Below are 11,403 nucleotides of genomic sequence, written 5' to 3' on the forward strand. Positions count from 1 at the left end.
TCGGTAGAATGGCATACTCAAACTTGGATGATGTGGATTACCTTGTTGAAGACAACGTAATGGATGAATTTGCTTATCACCGGAGATGGAAGAGACCCATGGTAGAATGGCACATTGGCGGTGCAAGCTGGGAACAAAATGCAATGATGGGAATGATTCTGGTAACTAGGGAAGAACCCAATAATAGAGAGTGAATTCACTGTTGAATAGATCATAGCATTGCCGAGGGAACTGAGAGCAAACCCAGCTAGAGCCGATGGTAACACGTAGCGCTTGTGCGTGCTCTCAAGAACTTGAGCATTTCCATAATCATCAAGGTTTTACCAACATCCGTGTCAAGGATGCTGACAACACAACATACTACCACGATGAATGATGATGGATGATGCAGATGCAAAGGAAGATAACACTTCTCAGATTTCATCTTAGCGAGGCCAAGGAAATAAAATCTGGATGATCGACCGAGAGACATTTAGCACTCCGCTTCTAATGTTCTTCTTGATGTGCTAGTGTAACCCATTCATAGATATGGTTTGATATCTAGAACATCAAGTAAAGGTCGGACTTCGGGAGCACAAGAATCCATAAGGAACAACTAGGGAGGTAAATCCTACGAAATCCTTATGGGGAGGTGGCCAACTTCCTCAATCAAGATATTATAATAACAGGTCTTCCGGCTGGGTGTGTTGGCCACGACATCCACTTTACCGGTTTTCGCGCGACCAATATTATAATTCTTGGGAAATATTCCAACCATCATATCTGCCTGAGATTCAGATCTGGTTGGTGTCAGGATATTCCAGACTCATCGAGTCCAGGAAGAAAAACGGAAGTTTGCAACACGAATCGACGAGATGACGTTGCGAGATTCTCGGGAGATGAACTACGATAGCAAGCTCTAAAACATGAGCTGGTTCTGCTACAAACATGTGAACACGTTGTCCAAGACAAGCATGACCACAAAGTAGTCTTATAATAAAACACTACCGAGTTCAGGAGGGGGAACCATCAACGAGGGTATCGAAGTCCTTACATAAGTCCGGATTAGCTCTTATGAAGGAACTCCTTCTCCTTGAACAAATCAATCAGTGGCTTGGTGTGCTAGGGGTACATATAGATTGAAGGTTGCAAGTCTTCAAACCACAGAATTCTTCGCACGTGTGCATGACTGATTTGGGATGATTCCAAAGGAAACAACATTGACTTTCTCGAATCCATGGCGGCAACTTGCATCAAATGCACATGAACTGGAGGAAGTCACTTCTTACATCCGAACGTATGCTTCATGAACTAGCATGAACAAATGCTTTCAAAAGTTTCCAACACTAGCTTAATGTTCAACAAAATCATGGAGGAGATAAGGATGTTGTCAATGGGCTCAACAACAATTCATCCGGGTTTCCTTTTAAAAGGAATTCCATAGTTAAGTGAACACGGTGATAGCATTGGTCAGACCAAAGATGTAATGGTGTATGCTCGAGGGATCAACCATGAATAAGACAACATTACGAGCATCGTTGGTACTGATTTGACTTGACGGTGGCCCACACTCAAATCAAAGGATTGATAAGACAATAGGTCCAACAACTGATCACAGGGACCAATCGATGAAGATATCATCTTTCTTCAACACACACTACACAAGAATATCCCTTTGGAACGAACTAAGTCAGGCAAGATTTTATCTTCCAACTCTCCAAGTTGTTGTCTAGCTTAACCAACTAGCTCAGGGATATCTAACACCGACTCTTGGAGAGAAGGTGGTTCACAAGAAACCAACTTGATCACGAGCTCAACATAACAGTCAGGGAACAACCTGGTAATACTTCCGAGAAGATATTCGGAAAATCACGAACCACCGGTATGTTACTAAGCTCGAGAACAATCTCGCTTTTGAGGGCAAGACGATATGATCAAATGAGTGAGGACTTGACAAGATCCTAACTCATCAATCGAAGGGTGCACCGAAATAAGGACTAGGTAGCACGATCAGTCTTAGAGGGATGATTTAAAAACCAACATGCTAAGATTGAAATTATTATCCTTTAACTACCAAGCAACGAGGTTGCTGGGAGTATTGATTTCACACATCACAATTCATTTGTCGGTATTCCGGTTGCATCAACACGAGGGCCGAGGAATGACTAATGATGGTGAGAAGTATCACTACGTCAAATTCATGAGAGTTGGTGCAGTTCTCATGACAATTCTGACATAAAGGGGGTAATACTCCAAGGTAGAACAGAACCAAAAGCTGGATTGGCATTTGATCTGCGGAATACAACTACTTTGACCCAATCCTAGATATGGACGAGGTACTGGAGTTTGTTTCTCCAAGTCATTCATGACAGAATGGCTTGACGGACCACAAGGGTAATAGGCATCGATAAACGAATGCATGCATACCCTTGATATCAATTGATAGACGAGGGTCAGAATGCAACTAAAGAGAACATCTCAAAGGAACATATAATTTTCTGAGTTGTGGATGCATAGATTAGTATGTCGAACCAAGTTCAACATATTTCTTCCGGATAACCCATGCAGAAAGGTAGAACTGGCAGAGTCACGATTTATGAATGGAGAACTCCTCAAGAGTACTCTAATTGTGATTTTTTTGATCCAATAAACATCTGCCATAAGTAGTTCATGGTATTTGGAAGAAGAAGATACCACGGACTTCAAGGACTATCGCAAAGGTTACTAATATCCTAAAGGCACTAGCAATTACTATCAACATGTAGTAGGTAGAGTGAATCTCGGGTTCAAGAACCCAGGAACAGAATACCTATTACTAAGTAGCATCACGGGATGCTTTCGAGAATGATGGCCAGAATCATCACACTGGGAACACAAATCATGGCTAAATTACTAGATGATCCCCTAAGACACCTAGGGTCATAATAATATCTCCAACATATATGTCAAGGTAACGGAGTACCTCAACTCACTGATTAGTGTGGTTAATCTGGCCCATGGGAACATTGAAACGGGAAGAAAGGATTTGCAAATGCATCAGACTACTTAGAAACCTGGGATGACTCGGACAGCATAACGGCTCTAAATGCTCAGAAAAGATTTGAGACATTCACAAAAATGGTGGCATAACCACTCAGAAGCACAATATCAAGGTTTCGAGATCAACAATTAACATACGGAAGTAGTAGGAACTGAACTCAAGCTTAATCCAACAATCTTATAAGTCTACGGATTAGTAACACGTGATCCTGATAGAAAGAAGAGATAGCCTAGTTCTTAATCCCCGTAGGAAAGATAAGATGACTCAGATTAGAAGGGCATAAAGTATAAGGAGTAAAAAGAGCCTTACGTTTCATCCCACAATCAATTCCCTTATATAACTAAAGAATTTCTAGACTCAACTTCGACCAGTTTGGCTTGGTAATCCTACAGGCAGTCAAGCTCTGATACCAACGCTGTCAGGACCCCGACTCAATGCCACATCGATCTAGCATGTAACACCTCATATCACTTTGCGGCCTCACGCACGCTATTCCCACGGGTGTCGCCTTACCTTTGCCCGGGACCGTTTGCGCCTTTTGGCACACGTATATGACAGTGTCGCTAGCATCCATATGATAAGGAGCCCGGGCTGACATGGCTAGTCGTAAACCCAAAGTGGCACAGACTTACAGGGACAGGCATCCATGACCCAGCATCGAACGTGTCGGTCATCAGCGAGCGAATCCAGGCTGTAGCACTGGGCTAGCAGGACTCCGGTGAACCGGGCTGTAGCGGGCTAACAGGACTCCGGTATTCATCGCGTGACATTTCCCCGAAGGGACAGACACAGGAACGAAGAAGGACACATGCCGGCCACCCTAAGTGTTCCGGAGCAGTAGCAAGCTACCATGGCTCAGTGAAACACTAGGAGACATTTCCCGGTAAGAGAGGCTACTAAAGATAAACAACTAGATGGTCAGATCCCACACATACCAAGCATTTCAATAACATACACACAATATGCTCGATATGTGCAAATACAACATAGCATCACAACATGACTTTATGACTCAAGTAATTTACTCATTAGGCTCCGAGGAGCGAGATATTACAAACATGGGTCTCATGACCCAACACTCATAGCATACAAATCAAAGCACAAGCGGAAGCTATCATGTCTGAGTACAGACATCTATAAATGAAAAAGGCTGAAAAGCCTGACTATCTACCAGATCCTGCCGAGGGCACAAGATCGTAGCTGAGGTAACAAGCTAAACGTCGAAGACCACATGGAATTACTAGTGAGACTGAAGTCTCTCTGCAAAAAACATAAAATAGGCAAACGTGAGTACAAATGTACCCAGCAAGACTTACATCAGAACTATCTACATATGCATCATTATCAACAAAGGGATGGTGGGGTTTAACTGCAGCAAGCCAGCTTTGACTCGGTGGCTATCCTGAACTACGACTGCAAGCGACTCTTTTGAGGTGGCGCACATGAGTCCACATATTCACCAACCAATACACCACTATGGAACTGCTCCCGTCTCCCTACGAGAACGCCATCCATAGCACTCACGCTTATCTTGCGTATTTTAGAGTATCCACTTTCACTTGTCTATGAACTGATATAAGCAACCCAGAAGTCCTTTACCGCGGACACGACTATTCGAATAGATGATGTTAACCCTGCAGGGGTGTACTTCTTCATACATGTTTCCACCACTTAGCGTCTGCACACGACATGTGCTCGGCAGACTTCAAGCGAAAGCCGACGTGGGTGTAGACCACGACCTACCTAAACACTCAAGGCTCTAGTCCAGGTTTATCGCCTATTCGGGTTCCATCCATGAGGAGATCCGGCCGGAGTTTCGCTCACAGCCCCAAACGCTGTGAACAGGGTTCCGTGACACCAAACGGGCGCCCGGTATACCCGGCCACGTGCCTACCGCATCACAGCCCACCCCTACGGTCAGCGCTGTCCACGGCCTCCAGCATACTACAAACACCAGAAACTACTTGCAACTCCTGGACAGAGGACTAGGGTGATTAAGAAGTCGAGCGGGGTCATATTTCAGGGCCCAATGCATGGTAGTAGCTGAGTCATGGATCACAAACACAGAACTCAGTTCCTAAGGACGGCTTCAATGAGACAACCCACCATGTACTCCTACATGGCCTCTCACCGACACCTTTTACCAAATCGTGTTCACACACTTAGCTCACACACAGTAGGACATGTTCACACACCTCTGATTCATCCCCGATGAATCAGACCTGACTCAACTCTAAGCAGTAGCAGGCATGACAAACAAGCATGAATGAGTAGGCACAACAGGGCTCAAACAACTCCTACTCATACTAGTGGGTTTCATCTATTTATTGTGGAATGACAGGTCATGCAAAGGATAAAGGGGTTCAGCTACCGCAACAAGTAACAGATGAATCGTTGTTGTCCTAATGCAGTAAAAGAGAGCAGGAGCGAGAGAGTGGGATTGTATCGGAATGAACAAGGGGGTTTTGCTTGCCTGGCACTTCTGAAGATAACATTGAGTCTTCATCAGTGTCAACGATCACATCATCGGTATCACGTCTATCGAGAGGGGACAAATACCGGCAACACAGAAGGGAACACAATCAATGCAATGCACAATATGATGCATGATCATGACATGGCAAAATGAATGTGTTTTGGGCTAATGCAACTAGCAACAGATTAAATGAAGTTGGTTTGAATACAAGATTCAAATTCAAACTCCATATGTGATTATTTAAATGCCCTTTATATGATTTGTGCTAAACAGCATCTATAAGTTGTTCTAACATGCATGAAAATGGTACAGATGGATTCCTTGAATTTTTCTGATAATTTTTCATATATAATTTATTTAATTTGGAGTTACGGTTAATTTTCTATGAATTTTAGAAGTTTTGGATATTTTCTAAAAATAATAAATCATTTAAGAATTATTTAAATTCCAGAAAACATTTACTGCGTCAGCAGTGCGTCACCGTGACGTCAGCAGGTCAACAGACGCTGCTGCTGGTCAACCTGACGTGTGGGGGCCACATGTCAGTGACACAGGGCTGTTTCACTCACTGACAGGTGGGACCGGTCAACGGCCACATCAGCTAGGTCAACTCCGACGCATGGGGCCACTGTGGTTAACTTAAACTAAACAGGGGTTAACCGTGGTTAGTTAAGGGCGTGGGGCCCATATGTCAGTGAGAGATAGGGCTGTTAGCAGGGTCATTAGTGACTAAGTAAGTGCGCCACGTCGGCGTCACCGGAGTTCAGCCGGCGGCGACCAAACCCGGGGCGGCAACACGCCGGAGTTGCTCGGGTTTCGCGTACAGACAGCGGTTTGAGCCGCGGTTGATCTCTACGGGTAGCTGGTGTTGCAGCGCGTCGGCTGGTGGCAGTAGCCGGGCCGGGGGTGGCCGGAGTGGACGGCCACGAGCTCAAAGGCGGTGGCCCGAGTTCGGTTGTGCACGGGATTGCGTTAGGGTGCACGGGGAGGACGGTGGTGGGGTGATATGTGCTACTGGGAGCGTGCTGAGCACGATGGAGTGCTCGGACACGAGCTCCAGCGACTAGCGCGGCAGCGGCGACATCGCCGGCGGTGGTAAGCTCGCGGCTCCGGCGGATTTGATAGCTACGCGGTGCAAACGAGGCAGGGGAGAGAGGGGAAAGATTCCGGTGCTCACGGTGAACTCGCAGAGCAGACTAGTGGGCTCGGGGATGGCTTGGTGACGACGAATCAACGACGGCGATCTCGGGCGGCCAGAGATGGGGAAGACGGCGTGGGCGGCGATGCAGGGCTCCCGGCGTTGCGTAGCTCCATGGAGAGGTCGGGGGCGTCGAGGCAGAGCCTTTGGTCACTCTGGTGGGGTGGAACGACGGTGGTGGCTACGACTGCGACGAGCGGCGGCGACGGCAGTCCTCGGTCGCGCGAGTGAGAGAGCCAGAGAAGAGAGAAGAAGGAATGGGGGAGAGTGAGAGCGGTCCAGGGGGGTGCGTGGCATCCTCAGGGCGACGGGGAGACAGGCAGAGAGGCAGGAGGTGGCCTGGGCGTGTGCCCGCGCGCTCCGGCCACGCGCCTGCGCCTATTGGCGCGAGGAGGAAGGCGACAGGGGGGGGGAGTGGTGGCTGGGCCGCTGCTGGGCCGCACGGTGTTGGGCTGCGGGTAAGCTGAGGTAAGTTCTCTCTCTGCTTTTATTTCTATTTCAGTTCTGTTTTCTTTTATTTAATCTGTTTTGCCACTGTTTTGAATTTTAAAAATAATTCAAACAATGCCAAAAACTCCTCTGAAAATATTTATGCTGCTTAATGGACTTTTCCAAAAGCACATAAAATGTTTCAGGGTATTTGGAAATATATTCTATACAAGTTATGAATATAGTTCCAAATGCAAATAAAGTAATGATTTAAATTCAGTGCTCAAAATATTCCTCAAAAATGTTCATTATTTTTGGTTTGGTGCAAAACCCTTGCCAAAATATAACCAACATTATTTAAGGCCATTTTGAAAACATTGAATGCATTTTCCAGGGTTCTTTGCCCCTCTTTTATTTAAGTTTTTGAGGCTTCCAAAATTCCTCAGTTCAAGTTTCAGAAATTTAAATATGATGCCTGGATGAAGATACAACTATTTACAAACAATATTCTAGGGCTGTGACACTCTCCCTGGGCCTGAGCGGGCTGGCGCGGTGGACGGCGGCGGGAGGCCACGTGACGGTGCGCGACTGGTGCGGGGGCGGCGGCGCGGAGCGTTCGGCGCGGGCGGACAATGTCCGGCGCGTCGGAGTGGAAATTAGGGTTTTCGGGGGAGAGGAAGATCCGGATTTCGGGGGGGGGGCTTTAAATAGGCATAGGGGGAGCTAGGAGAGTCCAAATGAGGTGCGGTTTTCGGCCACGCGATCGTGATCGAACGCTCTAGGTGATGGAGCAGAGTTAGGTGGGTTTTGGGCCAAATTGGAGGGGTGTTGTGGTGCAACACACACGAGGGCTTTTCGGTCCCTCGGTTAACCGTTGGAGTATCAAACGAAGTCCAAATGATACGAAACTTGACAGACGGTCTACCGGTAGTAAACCAAGGCTGCTTGGCAAGTCTCGGTCCAATCCGGAAATGTTTAATACCCACACATGAAAGAAAGCTAGAAATGGCCACCGGAGGAGAACGAAGCGCCGGAATGCAAAACGGACAATGGGGAAAATGCTCGAATGCATGAGACGAACACGTATGCAAATGAAATGCACATGATGACATGATATGAGAAGCATGACAGTGACAACAACACACACAGAAAAAACCCGAACCCGAGGAAATAAATATAACTTAGCGCCGGAAACGGCAAGAGTTGGAGTACAAATTGGGAAAGTTACATCCGGGGTGTTACAACACTCCACCACTACGAAAGGATCTCGTCTCAAGATCCAAGACTGAAAGAACGCCGGGTACTCAGAACGGAGGTGATCCTCGCGTTCCCAGGTAGCTTCACGGTCGGAATGGTGTGACCACTTGACTTTGAGAAATTTGATTGACTTGTTGTGAGTCTTGCGTTCAGTCTCTTCAAGAATAGCAACTGGGTGCTCACGATAAGAGAGATCTTCTTGGAGCTCAATGTCCTCGAAGTTGACGGTGCGGTCAGTAGTCTTGAAGCACTTTTGAAGCTGAGAGACATGGAACACGTCATGAACATTTGCAAAGTTTGAAGGAAGCTTGAGTTGATAGGCGAGGTCGCCTCTCTTGCTGACAATCTTGAAAGGTCCCACGTATCTGTGGGCAAGCTTCCCATTGATACCGAAGCGACGAGTACCTTTCATGGGAGAGACGCGGAGGTAAACATGATCTCCGATCTCGAAAGCCAAATCACGGTGCTTACTATCATAGTAGCTCTTCTGACGGGATTGGGCTGCTTTGAGGTTATCTCGAATGGCTTTGCACATTTCTTCTGCCTCTGTGATTAAGTCATTACCCAAAAGCTGACGTTCACCGGTTTCAGACCAATTGAGAGGGGTACGACACTTCCTGCCGTACAGAATTTCAAAAGGGGCCTTGCCCGAACTTGCTTGAAAACTGTTGTTGTAGGAGAATTCAGCATAAGGAAGACAATCCTCCCACTTCATGCCGAAGGAGATCACACAAGCCCTGAGCATATCTTCAAGAATCTGGTTGACACGCTCGACTTGACTGCTAGTTTGAGGATGGAAAGCTGTGCTGAAGCGGATGTTCGTGCCCATGGCCTTCTGAAAAGAATCCCAAAACTTTGAGGTAAAGATGCTGCCACGGTCTGAAGAGATCACTTGAGGAATACCGTGCAGAGAGACAATACGAGAGGTATAGAGTTCCGCCAATTGAGCTGCAGTGATCGACTCTTTGATAGGCAGAAAGTGAGCCACTTTGGTGAGTTTGTCGATGACAACGAATATAGCATCATTGACATGCTTGGACTTTGGAAAACCAGTCACGAAGTCCATTTCAATGTGGTCAAACTTCCATTCTTGAATGGCAAGAGGTTGGAGGAGACCAGCTGGCCTTTGGTGTTCTGCCTTCACTCTTCTGCAGACATCACATTCATTCATGAATTGAGCGATCTCGCGCTTCATTCGAGTCCACCAATAAGCTTGCTTGAGGTCCTGATACATCTTCGTGCTCCCAGGGTGGATGGAGAGGAGAGAATTGTGAGCCTCGTTCAAAATCACTTTACGGAGGTCACCTTTGGGTACAACAATACGATCCTCGAAGAAGAGAGTGTCCTTGTCATCAAGGCGGTAGCACTTGTACTTGGACTGACTCTTGGCAATCCCAATCTTCACCTTTTTCACCATAGCATCAAGAAGCTGGGCTTGGCAAATCTGGTCTTCCAAGGTAGGAGAGACTTGAAGGTTGGCGAGGAAACCTTGAGGAACAACTTGCAGATTAAGTTTGCGGAAAGCTTCACAAAGCTCGGGTTGATAAGGCTTGAGAATCAAACTGTTGCAGTAAGCTTTTCTGCTCAAAGCGTCAGCAATCACATTGGCCATGCCTGGAGTATACTCGATACTCGAATTATACTCTTGAATCATTTTGACCCATCGAGTTTGCCTGAGGTTGAGATTAGGCTGAGTGAAGATGTACTTGAGACTCTTGTGATCAGTGAAAATGTCCACTTTTCTTCCCAATAGAAGATGTCTCCAAGTCAAAAGAGCATGCACAACTGCCGCCAACTCGAGATCATGAGTGGGGTAGTTCTTCTCATTAGGCTTCAACTGGCGAGATGTATAAGCAACAACTTTCTTCTCTTGCATCAATACTGCGCCAAGACCTTGGAGAGAGGCATCACAAAAGACCTCGTACGGCTTGGATTCATCAGGCGGAGTCAGAACTGGAGCAGTGATCAATTTCTCTTTCAAAGTGTTGAAAGCAATATCACACTCCGGAGACCAAACGTACTTGATGTGCTTCTGAAGAAGATTAGAGAGAGGCTTCGCGATCTTAGAAAAGTTTTCAACGAATCTTCGGCAATAGCTTGCGAGACCGAGGAAGCTACGGAGGTGCTTCACGTTCTGAGGAGGTTCCCAATTCATAATTGCAGACACCTTCTCAGGATTCACGGCAATGCCCTTGGTAGAGATGATATGACCAAGATAAAGAACCTCATCGAGCCAAAATTCACACTTGGAGAACTTGGCGTAGAACTGATGTTCTCTGAGCTTATCAAGAACCAAAAGCAAGTGCTTGGCATGATCTTCCTTGTTCTTGGAGAAAACCAGAATGTCGTCAAGATAGACCAAAACAAAGTCATTGGTGTAGGCGTTGAAGATGAAGTTCTTCATGCGAGAGAACGTTGGAGGAGCGTTGACGAGGCCAAAAGACATGATAGTGTATTCATATGAACCAAAGCTTGTCCTGAAAGCCGTCTTCGGAATATCTTGCTCAGGGATTCGAATTTGATGATAACCCATACGGAGATCAAGCTTGGAGAATACTTGGGCACCTTTGAGTTGTTCGAACAGCTCATTGATGTTGGGAAGTGGGTATTTGTTCTTGATGGTCTTCTTGTTCACTGGATGGTAATCAACACAAAGTCGGTCCGTTCCATCCTTCTTCTTCACAAAAAGAACACCACAACCCCACGGAGAAGAACTAGGCCGGATGAGACCCATTTTCTCTTGAATATCGAGTTGCTTCTTCAGCTCCTTCAACTCTTCAGGTCCGAGCTTGTAAGGACGTTTGCACACAGGTTCCGTGCCAGGCTCAAGATCAATAACAAGTTCAACTGGCCGGTGCAGAGGCATTCCTGGAAGTTCTTCTGGAAAGACGTCTTGATATTCACAAACGACTGGAATTTGCGAGATAGTATCCAGTTCACCCCTTTCATTGAGAGAAAACAGACGGATGGTATTATCACGAGCGGCAAAGACAATCACATCCTCAGACGAATGAGTCAATTGAA

The sequence above is a fragment of the Triticum aestivum genome, chromosome 4A (assembly GCF_018294505.1).
Source record: "Triticum aestivum cultivar Chinese Spring chromosome 4A, IWGSC CS RefSeq v2.1, whole genome shotgun sequence".
Lineage (NCBI taxonomy): Eukaryota > Viridiplantae > Streptophyta > Magnoliopsida > Poales > Poaceae > Triticum > Triticum aestivum.